The sequence below is a fragment of the Ciconia boyciana genome, chromosome 2, assembly GCF_034638445.1.
Source record: "Ciconia boyciana chromosome 2, ASM3463844v1, whole genome shotgun sequence".
NCBI lineage: Eukaryota > Metazoa > Chordata > Aves > Ciconiiformes > Ciconiidae > Ciconia > Ciconia boyciana.
In genome coordinates, this window is record NC_132935.1 from 102270466 (window position 1) to 102293289 (window position 22824).

Here is a 22824-nt window from a genome sequence, read left to right on the forward strand (position 1 = left end):
AATCGGAAGTGCCTAGACATGATAAATGGCTGACATGGTATAGCTTCGTAACTGAGCAAAAGCAGTAACGTCAGATATACTGTTCAACTTGTTACATTAGCCATAGATTTTGCGTAGACAGGAAGAGGTAAAGGAATGGTTGCCTGTTTTTCTCCAGACCCTTCATTAGTGCCATCCAGTGCAGTGTGTTCATTGAACTTGAAGACCTGGGATACACTGCCACTGCTTGGCAGCTTATACATAACCATCCCTGATGTCTTTATGCTTTTTCATTGTGATCTATGTATTTTACTTTAGTTTTTTGAAGTGTGATTATAAAATTATTATTTGAGCTACTTCAAACACAGCTCTTCCCAATGGATGAAGGCTTCAATATTGTTACAATGTTCCTTGGGAAAAAAACCCACCACAACAACAAACCAATAGGAGGGAGTGCAGTGCAGCACAATCTTTGCATCACTTTCTACTTATAACTTTTCTGTTTTGGCTCTGGTTTCAAAGCTTGGGGCTAATATTCCCTGTGGAGCATATTTCAAGAGTGTTTGGCTTTATACCTGTGAAACATATCAATACCATTCTACCTTGTAGATACCAGAAAAGATCAATTGTTCATAGTGAATAAAATTAACTAGTTTGTATCCTTCATAAAAATGAATATGCTAAATAGAGGTAGTTAAATTTTTTTAACATTATAGGCTAAGAGTAATTTTTATTAAAGGACTGAAGTTTTACTCAGATTATGACACTCTTTCCTTTAAAAAAAACCCCAAAACCTGCCACAAATTTTCTACAAAAATTCTGCTTTTCTGAGCATGTATCCTATCAACCTCCTTAACCTTATGAGTCTTTAAGTAAGTCTTTAAATAGTGGAGGAGACATCTGTATCAAAAGTAATATATTTTTACATTCACATTTGTTGTGAGGGGTGCAATCATAATGTTAAAGATTTCTAATCTGTAATACTTCTCTAAATCTTATAATAAAAAAGTATTTCATATGTGTGTGGGAGAAAGAGAGACAGGTTACAATTAAAGATGATTGTAGAACAGAAGCTGTCTGTTTTTTAATGTTTCTTGCCTTTATAACAGTGGGGCAAAAAGGTATTGCATGTTGGCTTGCAAAATTTTGTGAGAGGAACAGCGTGGTATCAGATTGCAGCACATTTTGCCATTATGACTCTTGAGTACGTGTGTAGACAGATCCTGTAGCTGGATCCATTATTTGCAGGTGGCTGTGAGATGAGGATTCCAAATGATTGAAATAGGATGACCACGTAACAGAAGCTTTTTTCAGTTTACACCAGACTTGTTCTGGACATAAATCATCTTTAGGTAAATCAGATAATGTAATCTCCAAAATTCTTCCTGTGGTAGTCAGTTTATCTTCCACCAAATCTTCTTTCCTACATGGATGGATGCATGCCAGAAATCCATGGCTGTTAAAAAAACCAAACAAACAACTTCCATTTTAAACAGTGTCGTAGAAATAAATGTATTTCCTTATTAGAAATAGTGATGATCACAAGAATGGAAAGACAAAGTGGCCAGTCATTTTTGCTGTGCTCCAATTTTAATCTCTACCATGTATGGACAAGTGTGAAGGTTTTGTAGCTACATTGGCAATAACAGAAACTGCAGGTATTTGGTTTAATAAAGGCTTCATTAATCCCATAAAACCTTAGTGTGAGGTAAAGCTGCTGTTAACCATTCTCACTGAGCTAGATGTGAAGAACCTTCAAAGCCTGTAAACATGCCAGCAGTAACTGACTATTCTTGCACATTCCCTTCAGCCACCTTTCACTTCACAAAGGTTTTTAATTTAGATCCCTCATATCTTTTAAAGGCTTTTTTTTTTTTTTAAATTTCTCTCTGTCTTGTTTTTGTCTCTATTTTCTTCTATTCAGAATAGAAGAATGAATCTGGGAGGGGGAAAAAAGACAACAAAAATCCTTGACATCTGGAGAGAATTTCCAATTGCTTTTTGCCTTCTGAAATGAAATTTGCAGGTTTTTTAAAAAAGAAGAGTAAAAAGGGTCAATCAGCAAGAGATACAGCTAACTTATTTGACAGCCCCATGAGAGTGTTCAGTGCTCTCCACTGAAGATTTTGGGAGGATATGATTAGTCTGGAGGTTTTTTTCCTAAGAATGTTGGTTCAGAAAGGCATGCTAGCCTCTGAATAAAAGCAGACACAATTGCTCTCACATTGTCCAGGACTGCATTATACATACGTGCCTTAAAATGACAGTGGAAGAAAAAAGTCCATAGTTAGTATAAGTCCCTTCAGAAAAATATACTGCTACTGTTTCTATTTGTTGCATTTTCTGCAGGGAGAAAGCCGTAATGTTTCTGTTTTGTGACAAATCTAAGGGATTGTGGAATTAGTCCTAGAGGTTTGAGATGAAATCAATAGTGCATATGTCACTATTTCTGCAGGAAAAGTTTTAACATTGTATCTTCTAATACCTTTGGGAATGGGACTATTTCTGTAACCTTGATGGAGTATGACTTTCCTATATCCAAAGGCATAGGTCATGTGCATAAACTCTGCACGTAAAACATATGTTCCATTCTACATCACTATTTTAAATCCTGCAGAGTCATTCACAGATCATACAACCCTATTTCATTTGTACTGGCTTTGGTTTTCCTTTGTCAACTCTATAATACCTTCTGTTCTTCCCCTACTGTGACACCACATGAGAAGCATACTACTTTCTGCTACAAGAAAAAGATTGTTTACCCTCCCAAAATCTATTAGTCTGCCCCCTGTGTTCATGTATCTAGATGTAATAATGCACGTACTTGCATGCAGCTCACAAACATACCTCATTTGTTTCTGGACACACGGTCTAGATCAGTTCAGAAATTTGTTGCACAGACACATCTAGCCATATGCATACCTAGAAACATCCCATACAAGCATGTGTGCATGCAAGCCCAATTCAGAGGCTCACTCCATGTAACAGCTGTCAGGCTCAGTTAAAGGTACAGGAAAAATTAGTAGGCCACTCCATGTTGATTTGTAATGCTTTTGACAGACTAAGGTTCTATGCAAACAATGAAATGAGTCTTCCGGCTGCTCTTATCCCCATCACTTGGACTCTTGTTGCTTTCACACTGTATTTTGTATTAATGGAAGATCAGCTAATGTTAGCACATTGTCAAGTGAAATTGGACCAGGTTTTTCAGTAGGTCATGATACACTTAGGATACATGATCCTATGGCCAGTGTTAGAAAAATGCTATGGTCTTTCCTATGAGAGTCTTGATATGATACTGAATTAGTGGAATCTATGGGATGCAGCTTGGTACAGCTCCCCTTCTAAAGCGTCCTCCTGTAGATTTAGGAAAGAACCAACTTTCAGGTCGTTACTTTGAAATGCTAGTGAAACCTACTGTTTTGAACAGCACTGATGGGGTTTGGCAAAGAAATTATAGAGAGAATTACAAGGAGATAAGTATTTTTTGCCACATTTATAATCTTGGTGCTAATGAATGTTGCCTGCATGAACGTGGCAGGTAATAGGGAAATCATTTACCTGTCACTTTGATCCACTATTTGAGAACCTGAAATATATATGTGTTTCTCTGGCAAAGCATTCTTAACTCATTTTAATTTGTGAGTTTAGTTCAGAATTTTAACTATTGGAAGTATTATGTTGCCTTATCCTGTTGTTTTAATCTTGGCAAAATCAACATAAGGAACTAGCAAAACTGAGAATAGTTATCTATCTCACTGCTAATAACTCTGAAAAATGCTCTCAGTCAAACAAATCTTTATTATTAATGTATATGTTTTCTTAGCAGGATAAGAATTACATGTCACATTCCCTTGAAGCTGTTTGCTACAAGCTACTCTGATATTTTTTGGAACAGGCTTCGTAAAAAAGAAGAGGCACCCGTCATCCCCTCAGGGTGTCAGTTCTCTAGGTTGCTGGATGACTCTGGAAACTGAGTTCCATATCAAAGCCTAGTCCTACCAAGATATAGCCTGCATTCTGTCAGGTCTGAGATCCTGCTCAGATGTTTTATCACAGCATATGGTGGAATGAGAAGGGACTCTTCATGTATATATGACTAGACTAGTCTAAGACTGAAAAGGTAAGGACTAGATATTTTCATTTACTTAAAAGAAATAGTCAATACAAAATATTGTTGTGATGTTCTGCCCAGAGGACTCTCTAGCTCGGAACTGGCTTGCTGCACTTGGAACCCAAGAATATTTTTCAGATAGTCTTAAGGACAATCTGGGCTAGAAGTGTTTAAGATACTAGCACAGCCATGGACCCCTACTGCCAAATCCAGATCTGGCAGTCACTTTGGAATTTGGCCAGTCAAAGAAAGAGAAAGAAAATATTGTATCTGACAATTGATTTTAACAGTGTGTGAGTAATAATGAATCCAGAGAAACGTGATGGTCAGGCACCACTTTGAAAGCTGGAGCATGAATTCTGTTACTGAGGAGTCTACGGTTTCAACTCATTCATGATAGTGTTGCCTTCTGTTTATGAGCCCCAAATCACCTCTTTTGTTTAGCCTGAGAGCTGTTTCTCAACAAGGTCCATAATTCTCAGAGATACAGGATCAAGACAGCAATACTCTAACACTCCTGAGTTAAGGGAAGACTGGATCTAGGTTTCGTAGGAGCTATGGTAGAAAATAATAGTTTCTTTGTCACGCTGACCACTATGCTGGAAGATTTTAAGTGCCGTGTTTGCCGTTGCTAACTAGCTAGCTTTAGGCCTGTTTTCTACCAATTGTCTACTCCCCTGTTTCTTTTCCTGCAGTTCGACAAAGAATCAGAGCTGGCTCTAGAGAGCAAGTGAGGAGAGATGGAATCTCTTTATTACTTTGATGGCTGTAGACAGCAAATAGTTGCAGTGTTTCAATTTTATACCCATCAACTGTCACCTAATTGAGTGGATACTCATTGATCTCCAGCAGAGAATTTTGAAATTATAATCAATATGAAGATGCCACAGAGGAATAATAATAAACCTCTGAGGAGCTGGAAATACATTTAATGAATCAGGAGGTTGAGTAAATAATACCACATGTATGTGGTGGGAGCTGCCTGGATAACTGTGGTTACAGCTCCAAATAGCTCCTAAATAGCCTACAAAATAAAAGAAAAGGAGATTTATTCATTATTATTGGAGGGTCTGCTCATGGGACTATATCAAATGCAGTTACAAGAACATAAAACATGAGAAACATGAAAGCTCTTCTTGTTTCCCTTTAAAAACCAAAGTGATCATTTTATTTGATTTTCTGGTAAAGCGTGTATATGTTTGTATATGTGAGGTGGATAAAGTCATGGGATGAAAGTGGGCAAAAGAAGGCTCCAACAAAAAGTAAGGAACACTTATTCCAGAGGAAAGAGTATTGCCCAGCTGAACGATTGGCAACAAATGCTTGGGTGACTCTTGCTGGTATCTAAACCACTGCTTCACCCCGCTTCATGTATCTGGGCCAGTGCCACACCTCATCAGCTAGCATGGCGCAGGTCACAGAGGTGGCCAGTTGAATATTCTGAACCACAGAAGGGGCTAGAGCACTTAGGACAAGCCTGTGCTGTGTAATCCCACCTCTGATACTGATCTAGGCTTCCTGTGTGGCCTTGGTCCACAACATGTTTGCCTCATTAGCTTCATCAGTAAAAGCTGGTGATATTTATCTGAGGGCTTCATAGGAATGTTATTATTAACTAAGTCATGTTTAAGGAGATGTAATACAATTTCTGTACTGAATCTGACTGGACAACACTCTCACTCATCAAGTGGCTGGGGATTTAATAACCTACCCTCACGCAGACCTGCGACATAGTTGAGCAGTTGTGTGCGATCAATCTCTACTGAGCCATGTGTGGGTCTCTGTGTTGGGTCCTGTTTCTAAAGAAGAGAGGTGGTAATGGGCTGAAGATTCCCATCTGTCTGGCTTAGGTAAAGCGAGTTACTGGTTCCACAGCTGTTTCAGCAACCCTCTCTCCATGCTGCCTTTCTGCGGGAGAACGTGTGGAGCAGAGGGAGCAGACTGCTCTCAGGGGTTTGACTAGGTGACCTCTGAGGCCCTTCCAACCTCAATGATTTTATGACTGCATGATTTGAGGAATGTATGAAAATGAGCTGCTTTTAGAGGTGTAATTAGGAATCAAAGAAAAAAGCCAGAAGTCTATGACCATTTCTTCCATCCTTGCTGCTTTATTTTCTGAGAGTTTCAGAAGATTAGAGGACCATGTGTATGTATGTGTCTTGATTACAAGGTAGCATCTAAATGAGCAGTATCCAGTCTTTTTGGCTGACTTCTTTTAACGTTAGAGGGGGATTGCGTATGCTAGTGCTGCTCTTCTCACATCACAGAAACTACAGAAGGTTTGGTGCTTCCTGGAAGTGTACTGCTCACATGCTCCACTGTATACATGCACAGGTAAACCCTTATATGCTCCTGCAAACAGAACAGCTACCAGCAGGTTCTGGCTGCAAGAAGAGCTCACATTACACCTGACAGCTGCCTTTCTCAGTGGCAATTCACATACAGCAGAAGCAAAGGTGCAGGGCAGGTGATTTGCTCCAATTATAGCAGAAGTTTATTCCCAGCTGCCATCTTTCCTGAAGACGCCTTGGCCCGTGTCAAACAAATGCCATCAGTGATTCATCTGACCCGGAACCCCCTGCCTGCACCTGGCAGTCTCCCAGGTTACCCCACAGGACAGATGAATTGTCCTGGTGGACTGTATGTGGCCCATGGGCTGTAGATTGAGGAGACTGATGGCTATTCTGCCTTGATTATTATTACTATTACTATTTTAATGGCCCAAGCAGTGGGGAGAACAGATTCACTGAACGCTTGAACTCTTCGCAATCTTTTGAGCTATGTGACAGGCAGTGTTTAAAAATAGAAACAGCAGCTCCCCCGTGCAGCCCCTTTCCCAGCGATTCCTCCCGGCGGATGAAGTCATGCCCGCAGCGCGCTGCCCCGCGAGCGGGAAGCCTGTCTCCGGCAGCGTCAGCAGGAGCCGGCACGGCAAGCTTAAAAGGCTGTCAGGGGTTGGCAGGTCATCCGCCCAAAGGCAGGAAAGAAAGGGGGAGAAGGAGAAAAATTGAAAAATAACCACAAAGAAAACAAGCTCTTTTTTGAAATTGGAAACTTTAAAGAAAAGATTTATGAACCTTTGGGTTTATGAAACCACCTGGTGCTTTGGAGTTTGCTGCTGGTTAAATTTGGCGGTTCAAAGTTGGTGGTTGTTTCCCTCCATTAAAAAAAAAAAGACATTTAGAATAGTTTAATTCCACATGTGCATTGATCTTCTAAAACTCATGCCCCCTTAACTTTGAGCTCAACTTGTAAAAATCACAAAGATTTAGGGGAAAAAGCCTGTTACTTTTTAAGGGCGGCTTTACTGTTTGCAGCATGCATTAAGAAGTACAGCCCCTGAACTCCGCCTTTGCCGTCTGCTTAGTTTCCTTGCAGGCGTGCGGTGTGACTTGTGCTGTGTTTTGACAGTTGGTGACCTCTGACCCACTGCTCCATAAAATGTTTAGGCTGCAAACGCCCAAGAGGAGCTGTCAGACGTGATGGTTGGGGGCTCTTTTGAGACAGGCCCATCATCTTTCCCCCCAGCCCATATATAGCAGTGGTGTTTAGCCTGTATGTTTTGCTCGCGCAGCAATTTGGGTCAGACACTTCCCCCCATGCCTCTCGTTCTGGGTTTCCAAAGAGAAGGGGGGAAAAATGAGAGGAGGGGAGAATAGGTGCCTCACACTGCCTTTAGGGCCATGGAGTCATAGAATCATAGGATCGATTAGGTTGGAAAAGACCTTTAAGATCATCAAATCCAACTGTTAACCTAGCACTGCCAAGTCCACCACTAAACTGTGCCCCTAAGCACTACATCTACACGTCTTTTAAATACCTCCAGGGATGGTGACTCAACCACTGACCTGGGCAGCCTGTTCCAATGCTTGATAACCCTTTTGGTGAAGAAGTTTTTCCTAATATCCAATCTAAACCTCCCCTGGCGCAACTTGAGGCCATTGCCTCTCATCCTATCAGTTGTTACTTGGGAAAAGAGACCGACCCCCACCCCTCTACGACCTCCTTTCAGGTAGTTGTAGAGAGCGATAAGGTCTCCCCTGAGCTTCCTTTTCTCCAGGCTAAACAACCCCAGTTCCCTCAGCCGCTCCTCACAAGACTTGTGCTCTAGACCCTTCACCAGGTTTGTTGCCCTTCTCTGGACACGCTCCAGCACCTCAATGTTTTTCTTGTAGTGAGGGGCCCAAAACTGAACGCAGTATTCGAGGTGTGGCCTCAGCAGTGCCGAGTACAGGGGGAAAAATCACTTCCCTAGTCCTGCTGGCCACGCTATTTCTGATACAAGCCAGGATGCTATTGGACTTCTTGGCCACCTGGGCACACTGCCGGCTCATATTGAGCTGGCTGTCGACCAGCACCCCCAGGTCCTTTATCGCTGGGCAGCTTTCCAGCCACTCTTCCCCAGGCCTGTAGCGTTGCATGGGGTTGTTGTGACCCAAGTGCAGGACCTTGCACTTGGCCTTGTTGAACCTCATACAATTGGCCTCAGCCCATCGATCCAGCCTGTCCAGATTCCTCTGTGGAGCCTTCCTACCCTCAAGCAGATCAACACTCCCGCCCAACTTGGTGTCGTCTGCAAACTTACTGAGGGTGCACTTGATCCCCTCATCCAGGTCATTGATAAAGATATTAAACAGAACTGGCCCCAAAACTGAGCCCTGGGGAACACCACTTGTGGCCAACTGCCAACTGGATTTAACTCCATTCACCACCACTCTTTGGGCCCGGCCATCCAGCCAGTTTTTTACCCAGCGAAGAGTACACCTGCCTAAGCCATGAGCCACCAGCTTCTCCAGGAGAATGCTGTGGGAAATGGTGTCAAAGGCCTTACTAAAGTCTAGGTAGACAACATCCACAGCCTTTCCCTCATCCCCTAAGTGGTTCACCTGGTCATAGAAGGAGATCAGGTTGGTCAAGCAGGACCTGCCTTTCATGAACCCATGCTGGCTGGGCCTGATCACCTGGTTGTCCTGTATGTGCCGCGTGATGGCACTCAAGATGATCTGCTCCATACCCTTCCCCAGCACCGAGGTCAGGCTGACAGGCCTGTAGTTGATCCCAGATGCTCCTTCTGGCCCTTCTTGTACGTGGGCGTCACATGTGCTAACCTCCAGTCAACTGGGACCGCCCTGGTTAGCCAGGACTGCTGGTAAAGGATTGAAAGCGGCTTGGTGAGCACTTCCACCAGCTCCCATCAGTACCCATCTGGGTGGATCCCATCTGGCCCCATAGACTTGTCTATGTCTAAGTGGTGCAGCAGGTCACTAACCATTTCCCATTGGATTACAGGGGCTTCGTTCTGCTCCCCGTCCCTGTCTTCCAGCTCAGGGGGCTGGGTACCTGGAGAACAACTGTCTTACTATTAAAGGCTGAGGCAAAGAAGGCATTAAGTACCTCACCCTTTTCCCAATCCTTTGTCACTATGTTTCCCCCACATCCAATAAAGGATGGAGATTCTCCTTAGCCCTCCTTTTGTTGCTAATGTATTCATGGAAACATTTTTTATTGTATTTTACGACAGTAGCCAGATTAAGTTCTAGCTGGACTTTGGCCCTTCTAATTTGCTCCCTGCATAACCTCATGACATCCTTGTAGTCCTCCTGAGTTGCCTGCCCATTCTCCCAAAGGTCATAAACTTCTTTTTTCCCTCAGTTCCAGCCAAAACCCTCTGTTCAGCCAGGCCAGTCTTCTACCCTACTGGCTCATCTTTCGGCACGTGAGGACCGCCAACTCCTGCATCGTTAAGATTTTCTTCTTGAAGAATGTCCAGCCTTCCTGGACTCCTTTGCCCTTCAGGACTGCCTCCCAAGGGACTCTGTCAACCAGGCTCCTAAACAGGCCAAGGCCTGCCCTCCGGAAGTTCAAGGTGGCAGTTCTGCTCACCCACCTTCTTACTTTTCCAAGAATTGAAAACTCTGTCATTTCATGATCGCTGTGCCCAAGACAGCCTCCAACCATCACACCACCCACAAGTCCTTCTCTGTTCGCAAGCAACAGGTCCAGCGGGGCACCTTCCCTAGTTGGCTCACTCACCAGCTGTGTCAGGAAGTTATCTTCCACACACTCCAGGAACCTCCTAGACTGTTTCCTCCCTGCTGTACTGTATTTCCAGCAGACATGAGGTAAGTTGAAGTCCCCCACAAGAACAAGGGCTAGTGATTGTGAGACTTCTCCCAGCTGCTTATAGAATATTTCATCTGCCTCTTCATCCTGGTTGGGTGGTCTATAACAGACTCCCACCATGATATCTGCCTTGTTGGCCTTCCCCCTGATTCTTATACATAAACACTTAACCGTATCGTCACCATCATTAAGCTCTAGACAATCAAAACACACCCTAACATACAGGGCTACCCCACCACCTCTCCTTCCTTGCCTATCCCTTCTGAAGAGTTTATAGCCATCCATTGCAGCACTCCAGTTGTGCATGTCATCCCACCGTGTTTCTGTGATGGCAACTATTTCATAGTTTTCCTGCTGCACAATGGCTTCCAGCTCCTCTTGTTTGTCATCCGTGCTGCGTGCATTGGTGTAGATGCACTTCAGTTGGGTATTGATCCTGCCACCTTTTTGGGCAAAGAAGCCCTAATTCCTATGTGACCATTCTCAGGTGCTTCTGTGGTTTCTAACACATCAATAACCCTTGCATCTTTGCTGCTGCTTGGATCTCCATCCCCTACCTCCACTGAAACAGCAGACTGAAGGACCTTGCTAGCAAACTGTCCCTCGAACATTGGTGTGCTGTCCGCAGGCTTATCTATAGCAAGCCTGGTTTTAGCCCTTTCCCCCTTCAAGACTAGTTTAAAGCTCTTTCAATAAGCCCTGCTAACTCCTGTGCAAAGATACTTTTCCCTCCTTGAGACAAGTGTACCTTGTCTGTCTCCAGCAGGCCTGGTGTCACATAGACCGACCCATGATCAAAAACCCCAAAATTCTGCCAGTGACACCAGGCTTGGAGCCAAGTATTGATCTGCTGGCTCTTCCTGTTTCTCCCCTCATCATTCCCTGCAACTAGAAGGATACAAGAGAACACTACTTGTGCTCCTGATCCCTTAACCAGTTGTCTCAAGGCCCTGAAGCCTCTCTTGATTGCCCTCGGACTTCTAGTTGCAACTTCATCGCTGCCTACCTGAAAAATCAATAATGTATAATAATTTGTCAAAAGATAATTCAGCTGTGTGGGTCTCAGCCATGATGCACGGCAACAAAATGAAGTTTAAACTCTGCTCTTGTGGGGGCATCTGTAGCTAGGAAGGGTTTACAGAGAGTTATGAAGTCTGTCCTTTGGTACTGAAACTGCAGCAATAGTACTTTGCGTTTCTGGGGCTCGTTTCTCTCTGGTGTTTTATACCAGCTGATTATGCCTTATGACAATATTTGTAGAGACAGATAGTTATTAGGTCTGGATGAATCACTCAGAATGAACAATTTATTCTGCATGCTGCTTATTTTGCCCTTCATAAGTTTGCAGTTAAAAACTGTGTTACTCTTAAATGCATTCATTATTTCAAAATTGGTTGTTAGTTACATGAGTGAATATTCTTGTTCCGAGTTAATTTGCAGTAATTTCCATGAAAAATATTCCTAATTTCCACTGCTCTGGCTAGTTTCGGGAGTCAGGTGAGGCCATCTCTGTTCCCTTGTTGGTGATGCAAGTATTTAACCAGCAATAATGCTGTTCTGGAACCGTGTGTTTGACTCTCAAAATCAAACAAGTTCAGGTTGTTAAGGCTTAATTGTATACTTGAAAACATGCTATAGAAGTATTTGCACTTAGTAAGATATTTGAGCTTAAAGTTAATCTCTTCCCAAGCTTTCACTGAAGTGTTTCTAGAAAGTGAAGGATGCTGGCCTTTAAGGACAGATGACTAATTTAAGAATGTGTATGAATGAGCAAAAGCATCAGTTTTATAACTGGGAAAACATAGCATCTATTTCTTCTTTCTATTGTTAATTCTCCTTTGACATGGCCAACCTTGTAACTTAAACGAGAGCTTTCTTATCAAGGCCTAATGTCTGTCTATGGCAGAAGCTGAAGGAGTCATTACAGCTTAAGCGAAACTGGAGATTTTTTTCATTTCCAGACAGAAAGAAATAGAGCAAGGAGAGCTCGCTCCTGTAGCCCAGCAAGAAAGCTTAAAAAGCCAGTCTGTTTCTAGATTTGCCCTGTGACTTCTGACCCCCTTGTCAAAGGTCACACTTTGCAGTGCTATCTTGTCCTTTGGCTTATTAACTCCTACCATCACTTCATACACCTTGCTCTGCACCGTTTGGATTTCACTGGTTGGAACTTACTCAGTCCCTAATTGCCAAGATCCATATGTAAGAAACAAAAATGTGCCTGCAAAAAAAAGCTTTAAATGGCATGGGATTCATTTTTTTAGCACAGTGATAGTATTAATTCATATGCTAATTCTGCATTTTTGCTCTTCACTTGGCAGCTTACAGCTCTTGAAAGAAAGTATTATGTGCTCTGTCCTTCTTTTTCAGAATAAATGGGAGTTTTGCTGCTTGTTGAGTCTTATGCCAAAAGTCTGCAATAGAGATGAAAGTTATTTCTCCATAGTAACACGCTCCATGGTGAAAGAACTGAACTGATTTTCTGGAGATCTAGGTTAAATTCCTGACTCTTCCACAACTCTTTGATGTTCCTATGCAGGTTACCCAACAAGTTTCTGCTACAGTTCTCTATCTGGAGAGGAATTGAGCTTATTGCTCTTCCCTGTCACCCTTTATATTGCTAATTAAAACTGCAAAATATGAGGATCACACTCACTGTATGCTGGTGTAGTGCTTAGCACACCAAGATTATGACTTTGTTCAGGGTCACGCTCTTAATATTCCTGGGAAGTGGACAGAATTATCCCCATTTTTCTGGTGGGGAAGCTGAAGAAAAGGAAAAGTAAGAGATCATTAGGAGTAAGAAGGTAGAAAGGCAGAAAGAGACCTGGGTATATCCTCTTCCTGTTCTTTGCTTTATTTGCATCTCAGGCCATCTTTAGGCACAGGCAAAAAGTGGGCAGTCATCTTGGAGATCTAACTACAGGCGGATAGCCCTATTGGCCTTCCTTCCTCTGTTAAGAATGGCTGGGTCCTTATCATGGGGACAGCAGAAGTTAATTTTACCTATGCTGCTAATCCCTTGATCCAGTTCTGCTCACCTTGTTTGCTTAAGAACAAAGTTACCCTTCTCAGAAAAGTACATATTCCCTATGGGTGCGTATTTCCTGTGAGACAAAAGCTAAGTGGTTATACCTTTTCACATTCACTTCCAGGACAGAATTGCATATGCCAGTGCTTGGAAATATTGAAAGCATTATGTGGATCCTTTTGGTATAATACTTTCATATATAAAACTTGGTGCCACAGAAGGAAATACTTCTGCCCTATCCAATTCTAAGGAATTTAGTGGAAGAAAACTGAGAAAAGTGAAAGGGGAAAAACTGATCGGTGTTGAAGGAACTGCTCACACCTTCTGTGCTGTTCTGGAAGCCTAAACTAAAATTTCTGGCTATTTGAAGTCAATGAGAGGTTTGTCATTCATTTCCATAGGCCCAAGATATCATCCTCTGTTTATTCAGTTTCAGTATCCTTGTGTAAGACTATCAGGAGCCAACTGTGGAAACAAATCTCTCAGCTGCTGGAGCTATCAAGTAATCAAGATATTACTCAAGAGGCTAAAGCTCTTTTGACTTTCAATCTGGGGTCTGCGAGACTGGTGTGAAAGGATACTGGTCCCACCTGTGGCTAATTAACAAAGCCAAAGTGAAACAGAACCCAAGACCTGTAATAATTTATTTCCATTGCAAAAGGATGCTCCCTTGCAAAAAAAAAAAAAAAAAAAAAAAGAGAGAGAAAAAAAGAAAAAAGAGATGCATGAGGCAATAGCTTTGTTGGGGAACACAGTCACATTGTGGTATATGGTACAAATTCCCCACACACTGCTGGAGGCTCAGGTCAGAAGTGCAAGCATATGTGAAAAGCAGTGGGAGGAGAGGTCTGGAATGAAAAAATGTGTGCATCCTGCCTCAATTTTAAGATCTGTGTGTTTCTGTTACTCCCTCAAAGGCTACTCCTGGGTGGTTCCTGGGACAACCACGTGCCCCAGACCCCTGATGGGATTCTCTTTGAGATCTAGAAGTGGTTTAGATATACTTTACAGGCAGAAAAATATGTACCACATAGCTATAATATATTACAGAAGTAATGCAATGAGAATATAAAATAAAATATTTTTATATTACTATTTATTTAATTACCTTTATAGTTTCTGTTACCTTGCTTGACAGAAGCAAGTACTCCTTCAATGTTTACAAACTGAAATTAGGATACTGAGAAACATTTGGCAACACAATTCAAGTTTAATGCGCTATATGTACATACACAATAGATGCAATAACATCGATTATAAAACTGTGTATGGCTTTACTTTGTGCACACATACCCATACCTACAGATATATGTGAAAACTTGTCAAAGAAAGAGCTTTGCTCAATATGATTCTGTATATGGACCCAGTAAAGATCTTACAAAATTGTAGAAGTGATGAGTTAGAAGACAGAGATTTCATGGTCTCTTGGTATAGCAGAGAAGGAGAATGATGTGAAACTATATGAAGAACACTGAACTATGGACTAAACAAATTATGATGGGTATCTAGGAGAATTTCCCAAGTGAATCTTATCTCTTTCTCACAGCTAGGCTGATTACCATCAGTTTGTCTGAATTATTTGCCTCTTAAAATTATTTTCATTGAGGCTCAGCTAGTCTCTTTCCCTTCTGGTCCCTTCACCTAACGCTTGTACGACCCAGCAGGGGCTGTTTTGTGGAATCTTTGAACTTGACCTCATGGGATATGACCTTGAGAAATGCAACTTCTCTTTTATTTCCAGTACTGATATCTCCTAGAATATTGCTCTGCCTGTTTTTTAATGGAGTGCACAGTGTCTGGGTTTTGGTTTTGTTGCTCTTTGTGCATCATGGTATCTATGGGCACCTGTGGCTGATGCAAATTACTTGTATGTTTACATACAATAAATGAAGCATGGCTTTCAATATACACTGGTTAATAAAAATAAATGTTTATGAACATGTGCTGTAGTGGGGCAACTAAACACAAATCAAACCATCCTTTTTTCCTTTTGAGAATAACTTTTGTTAAACAGAGAGAAGGATCATTTATCTCTGACTGCACAGTCTCTACAATGCCTAGCTTGGCCGTGATAACAAAGCAGTAAACTCTTGGCCAAACCATTTTCTAGGATGAGCAAGTGCAACTCATATTCAAGACAGCTGAGCTTTGTGCCGTATATGGTAGGAATATGACACTTTCATTTGGCTCTGTTCTCAGATTTGCCAAATTAAGAAAAATAGTTTCTTTTCGTACAGCAGTACCTTTGGAATGTCTTTGCAAAACTATACAGAGAAAAACAGTATCTTTGTATAGGTGGTACTTAAGGGATCATGAGGGTTTATACCTGTACATCTTGACTCAACAAGGAACTGATCATATATGCCATTAAGTTCTTGAATAAATGGCAGAGGGTCCATGTAACAAATGGGAACTACTCTTTCAGTTAAAAACATCCTCTTGAATGAGAATTGGTTTCTTTTGATCAATTCAGAAGTCTTTTTACCCCACAGATACATACTAATAAAAAGGACCCAGTAAAATTTAACAGTGACTGGTATAGGCAATGTCCTATAATGTCCTATAAATCCTAATGTAGTCATGGTAAATATGTGATTTATCATCTGCTTTTGTTTATATCAGGTAAGCAGAGCTGAAATTTTCAAACTGTGGTTTGTGGCTGAAGGAGAAATATTTAGTCACATCATGCTGGTTCTTCTTCTGTTTCTCACCGAGACAACCTGTGTGGAAGGGGTAGATGAAATGTAGAGTAAAATTAGGCCGCCTCTATTCTTTGAAAAAAAGACAAAACATTTAACGCAAAATTAAAAAAAACAAACCTTCATCAAAACATCAAAAAACACATAAATGGTTTCCCATCGACACTTCTCTGTGAAAACAGTTGCTGTAAACTGCAAGCATATTACTGTTTTATGTGTTACTATAAAAGAGAGGAGAGATCTGTTTGAGACAAGAGTTTGTCAGTGATAGTGAAAGGTGTTTTCAAACCATTTTTCCAGAAGAACCCATTCTGTTAAAAGTTTTGAAAGGTCCCGAGCGGATCGATTTGAGCAACATGGAATCTCTGTTACAGTGGTTTTTCTTCTAAAGTTTTGTTCTGACCACAAGGCTTTGGGAACTGATGGTACATCACTGCAATTAACTGAGGCTTAGCCAGTCACCACTAAAGCTGCCAAGAGTGTACTGTTTGCTGCTGAATGGGCCATGGCTGGACTGAATGGGGACCTGGTGTTTTCTACAAGCCATGGTATGGCAACAGAACATAAGCTTTCATTGCACAACAGCAGCAACAGTAAACTTTGTGGGGGAGACCTATGTGCTCTGTCAGGAAATTAGGACTGCTTCCTATTCTACTCATTCAAAGAAGCCAGGATCTGAAATTGTCTTTGCACAGACAAGCATGGAGTATTTCCTCTCTGACATGATGTAATCTAAGATAAAAAGCACCAAGTCCCTTTCTCTGTTTTAGTGTAGCAACCAGATTTTCTTATTTCACCATGGAATAAAGTATAACACATCTTAGAATGATATAAATCTTTTCTAGTTCCTACTGAGAAAAGGAAAGATTTTTGTTTTCTTTCACATGAGCCTGACCTGTTACTTTCCCTGTAATCTTCATCTGTGTAAATTCAGCAATGTAGTCTGTAAATTGATTACATTTCCTCATGATTTGTTGGGGAATAAGTACTACTAAGCCTGTGTGGTTAGGCTCAGAATGACTTCATCTGATTTCAGAAAAGTTGTCCCTGATTTGCAACATTTCAATTGAAAATGTAATGAGAATGTCTGAGTAATGATGCGATTTAAATATTTCTCAAATTAGTTACTAGCATTTGAAAACTGTGAATAGCTGGAGTTGATATAAGAGTTTCTAATCTATTATCTATACAAAAAGACAACTGATCACCTGCTGAATGTGGTCTTTTCTCCTCCTTGTTTTTGTTTCCTCCCATGTTCTCTGGAGAAGTATGCTAAGTAGCCATTGTAGCTGATGATATTGTTTTATCAAATTTGTAAAGAGATAATAATGAACATTGCTCATTCACTTATCTCTGAAGTGCTCATGCAAACCTGTTATTAGGAAACTTACATTATTATGATGCTACTTGCACATATTTCTGAATACAAATTATTGACCCACAACTGCTTAGAAGAAAGAAAAACATTCTAATCACTTACAAAAATTCAGAAGCCTGCTCTTAAATTAGAGGATTAACTGGCTAGGATTGACTTTGCATATGGAATGGCAGGAGGAAAAGGGCAGCCTGAGTCATGTAACTGGCCTTGTTTATCTCAGTAAGAGAGAGAGGAAAATTTAATTTAGTGCATGCAATTTAGCATGCAAAAGGTCAAACTGGTGCATGCCTGCAGGTAGTTAATCACAGAAATGCTATAATTCCCAACACAAACAGTGTTAAGCAATAGAAATGCAAATATTGGTCCTTGCTCTGTGAGGCTGATTTTGGCTGATATTCATAAACCCCTCTTGCTTCTGTCGTGAGTATTTTACATGATAGAAATTATCTTAATTAAAGCAGAGGATGTCTTTCCACCCTCAGTTCTTTTATTTTCTCCAGTAGGGTTGGAACAGAGTGTACATCAGAGCAGAAGTGCAGCTGGGGCAGGATGCCTCTTGGGTAGACTCAAGTTTGTTTTAATTGAGTGTAAAAAAAAAATATATATTGTCTGACACATGGCATGTGCCATCTGACAGTGGACAAAAAGCCTCAGATCAGTGACAGCTGAGATGGAAGAAAGACCATGTCTGGATAAGCTGAAAGCAGCTCTTAGTCTAGGTGGGAGAAGTGTGTGTCTGCAGGAGTTACTGGGAAATCTTTTGTAACAGAACGCTTCCCTCCTCCCTCCTCTCTTTTTCCCTTCTCCCCTATTTTATGTTCTCTATCACTTTAAAGTTCCACTCGGCACTTTCAACCCAGTGCAGAGCATCATGGAGTAGTGTAGCGTCTGAGTTCATTATTGTGCCTGCTTTTTGTTTTATAGGCTAGTAACCTGGGAAACATATTGCTTTGTTTTTTTAAGACAGTGAACATCTTTTAGTTCTTTTCAATTTCCCAGATGTATGCTGCAATTAGCCAAAAGATACCATTCTTCTGTCCCATTTTTCCTTTTGTAAATATACACTAAGTAGCTTTTTTTTCCCCACAAGGTCTCATAGGAAAACTACTTTCCTTCCAACTCTGATCTACATATACATTTCTATTCATCTTGTAGTGCTGCTCTCTGATACTGAGTTGTGTCCTTTTCAAAATAATAAACCTCAATCCCAAAATAAATTGGATTTAAATCAAGTATTGCTCTTTTAAATCTTAGAGCTGATTGGGACCCTATATGTGGCAAGCTTGGAATTCACATTTCCCTCCCAGATGTCAGCAAATGGTGTCTGCTTGCAAAACCTGAAAGTCTTAGAGCCGGTTGTACAAATGCAGCTGCTTTCTTATTTAGTGGCGCTAGTCTCAGGCAGCATATTATTCTCATTTTCCAAAGTCTGCCCTGGCTTACAAAGTTGCTCCAGGGCATAAAGCATTGATTTTGATATGTAAACTCACGTGTAGTTTAGGTGCTGACTGTCTATGGGCGTCATCCTTTCACACATTGAGTGCCTTGTGGGAGGTTCAGAGTTCCTTCAGCTCACATTGTGTTTAAGGTAAGTGCAAGGTAAATGGAAAGAGGCAGTAGAGACCTTGAGAAAGCCTCCCTTCTCTATGCAGTATCATAATACACTTGAGCTTAGCTAGGCACTTGTAGTCTCCAAACATTTGGCAACTGAACTAGTCAGACATAATCTATTGTAAACCTCATTTATTTCTGTTCCCAGAAGGGAACAGATGAGGAGGCTGGAGTAGTTTTAATGATCTTGAACTGTGTGTGGATGTCGAGGAGACAATACCATTGTTTGCTGTGGCACATGTTTTAATTCTCAAATGAGGAAGATGTACCCAGACAGGGCACATTCAGGTCTGCTTCATGACTGTAGTGTGCAATGGCTGGTAAAGGGCCAGCCCAAGGGCTGTTCCTCTGCTCCTTTCTCTCGCCCCATGCCAGTGGCAGGGCTGAGCAGATGAAGGCTTATATCTCGGTTGAGTTGTGGGGCAGAAGCACACCACTCAAGGGAGCTCTGCAGTGACGCAGGCTGATGAGTGGGAGCCCTAGCTGTGAAATGCAGCTGGCTATTTCCTGCCTGACTGGTTGATTTTGCTTACTGGTATATGAAGCGGAGAGAGCTATACACCCACCTCTTCCTCTGCCTTTCCTGTATTTTCCTACTGGTGAAGTAACCAGTAGGGAAAAAAAAAAAGGAGGAAAAGAAAATGATGTGAGAGAGGGAGACGGACAAATGCAACTTTCCATTTACTTTTCCTAAATCTAGAGGGAATACATTGGATTTGACCCAAAAGATCTAGCAAGTATTGACTCTATTTTCTGCACCCTGCTTAGTAAAAAAATTTAATTTAATTTAATTGAAAATACAAGTGCAGTTACTTGATGGCACTTCCACTATTGTTGTTGTCTAGGTATCTACCATCCCATAAACAAATAAAGGCTCTGGTCCAGCATCAGAGAAGGTCCACTCCAAATTCCACAGAGGATGACAACAGAGCTCTGGACTGAGGAAGGGTGAAGCTGGAAAGGTAAAGTGGCAGTAGTAGACTCATATTTGGTCCTGTAAATAGTCAAGTGCTTAAACTTAAGACCACAAATAGCTGCTTTGATTTAACTTAGGTGAAGAAATTTAAATGAGAAAGTAAAATTAACCCCATACATAAGTCTTTGCAGAACTAGGGCTTAAGCCACACTCAATAATCTGTCATGATTTTTTAGTTACTTTTTTTTTGGTGCCACTTTCTGTAGGCTTAAAGGCAGACTATGAACTCTGAATAAGAAAATGGTAACTTTGTCTAGTGTTTCTCAATTTACTTTTTTTTAATGCTGTAGGTTTCATAAACAGGAGAGACCTTTTGAAGGTTCTAACAAGTTACATTGGTGAAACCAGATTTCAGTCCACACAGCCAAATTTCCTCATAAAGGTGCTCATTGTATTCCTAAATCCGTAGCTCTCATAACAGGCTCGAGTCATTCTGCCCAAGAAAGAAAAGGAGAATTGTGAGTCACTTGCAAAGAAGTTATGAAGTCTTGATCTGTGAAGCACAGAATTGTTACTTAGGAGTGTCGCCTTCTTCTTAAGAGAGTCAGAGTTGAGGGTGCACTGTGCTGCTTAGGTTCCAGACAATCAAGCAAAGCTATAACTGTTGGAGGACGTTGTAACAGGAACACATGAATAGGTCAAAAGATTAATGCATTTAGGAAACAGTCTTTGAACAAGCATCCTTTTCATAATATTTCTCATCTTTCCCAGGAATGGTCAGTTGCATAGGGAGCAGCACTAAGGCAGAGTGTAATGTGTGGTTTTGGTTGTGTTTATGGAAAACTGCAAAAGAAGAGAATAGCGGATTCATTCACAAAACCTTTCAGTTCCTAGGAATACTGAAGAGCAAACCTAAACCGCCCCCCCCACCAAGCAAAACACCAAGGATGTGGTCTTCTTGCTGGTAGCTTGTCACTAAGGCCTGACAAAATTCACACACACACCCCCCTTGCATGTGGACAGTTTAAGTTTGTCTCCAACTGTGATTTTGATGACTGAATTACGGGGTTAAATATGTTGGCAGTGAGGGCTGGAAAACTGGACTGAGTACTGAGAAGCTGAGTGGTAAGGAATAAGAAAGACACTCTTCCCTGCAGGCCTGGGGAATGGTTCCAGGTGCCTGGTGGGACTTTAGACTGTTACCTAAGGTAGCAATGCACATATCAAATTCAGCCTTCTCATGGATGTTTGAGTGGGTGGTGTGGTGGGAAGACCTACGCAGCTGTGGATCCCTGGCTTTGTACCTTTCAAATGAATCATGACCTTGCCTGCCTCTGATATAGTCCAGTGCCAAGTGTAATCCCAAAGAGACCTCTGAAGACTCGGGAAGTGCGAGAGATTCATGTGGATTTGCTCATCATGGCAAAGTCTCCTTTAAAATGTGTGCTACTAAACTTCTAAAGAGTTGGTCTTCTAGTATGTTTGCCTCGGTACTGCCAATGAAAGAAACACACATCTCAAGAGAAGAGACAGCAAGAGTTGATTAATATTGTGTGGCTATGAGAGAGTGGACTTACCTAACGTGCTTTTGCCAAATTTACAATACCAAGCTTTCCAGATTGAAGCTCTCACTAATTATAACAGGTAGATCAGTAGCCCTTAACTAGGCTCAAGGGTTCCCTAACTATTACTCAGACCTGTGCTGTGGCTAATGGGCGTATAAATGCCACAAGCATTTCATCTTAGTTTTTTGAAACAGAATGCATTACTCTGTAGTTTGACTGATTGCCCAAAGAGATGTTTATAAAATAGGCAGTCTGCTTACCATCATTCTGATTATATTGTCAGTCATTTGATCAAATGCCTGGAAATCTTAGTGACTTGGAGAAATGCCAAGCAAAATGGTCATTTGATCAAATTATTAGGACATTTTATTTTCTTATTGTTTTAGTTTTTATTAGCGCTGTATATGCAGATAGTGCTTTGCACTCTGTCTCTACTGTAGGAAGATAAGAATTTTGATTCATTTGACATTTTGATTCATTTAGCTGTGCCATATATACTAGGATTAAAAATTGCTGAGCAGAAGGGCAGAGAATTTGTGTACTTTTACTGTCCTTTGGCATATTTTCTTTAGAAAATACTTAGTCTTTAATAATAACACAAAACTGTAGTAGAATTGTGGAAAAGAGATGAATAAATTAGGATGTCTGACACAAAAAACAGTTCACCAAAGGAGCTTCAGGAAAGGAACATAAAACAAAGCATTGTGGAACAAACAGGATGCTACCAAAACTCCACAGTATACTTGGGACAAACTGTCAACAGAAAGTAGATAGGCCCAGGTGCTGGTGAGTGGTGCATCGTGCTGCTTTTGAAGTTTTTGTTTTTTGTGGTTATACAGAGAAAGAACAGTGAACCCTGTGTACTGCAGGTCTAAAGCCAGGATTTTAGGAGTTACTCATAGGAGTTACTGCTCCCACAGCAGTATTGACACCAGTGTTTCCTGTGTATTTATTATGTGCTGTACTTGAAAAGGCAATGCACATGTCATCTTACTACAGAACACTTGACTAGACTTTACGGAATACCAAGGGAGCTCAGACTGAATTTCATAGGTGGAACTGCTTATAAGCATGATATATAGTGAGCAGGCATATTTTTCAGGTTATTGAAGATGGTGGAAATCAATCTGTTAATCATAGCAGGTTTCTGTGATTTTAAATGGTATAGCAATGCTGGTAAAATACCCGTGCTCTGAAGTTTAAACTCCAACTTCATCTTTGTGAGCCTTGAAGCAAAAATCCAAATTCTGTCCTAAGCCTAATCTAGAAGTAGATCCTGATGTAAACTGAGTTTACATAGCTGAGTTAAAGTCAGTCAAAAACAAAGAGGAAAAAACAAACATAAACTCTCCCTGGAAGACAGAGAGAATGTAGTGGGTGTGCTCATGGAACCATTCTGATATGAAAATAA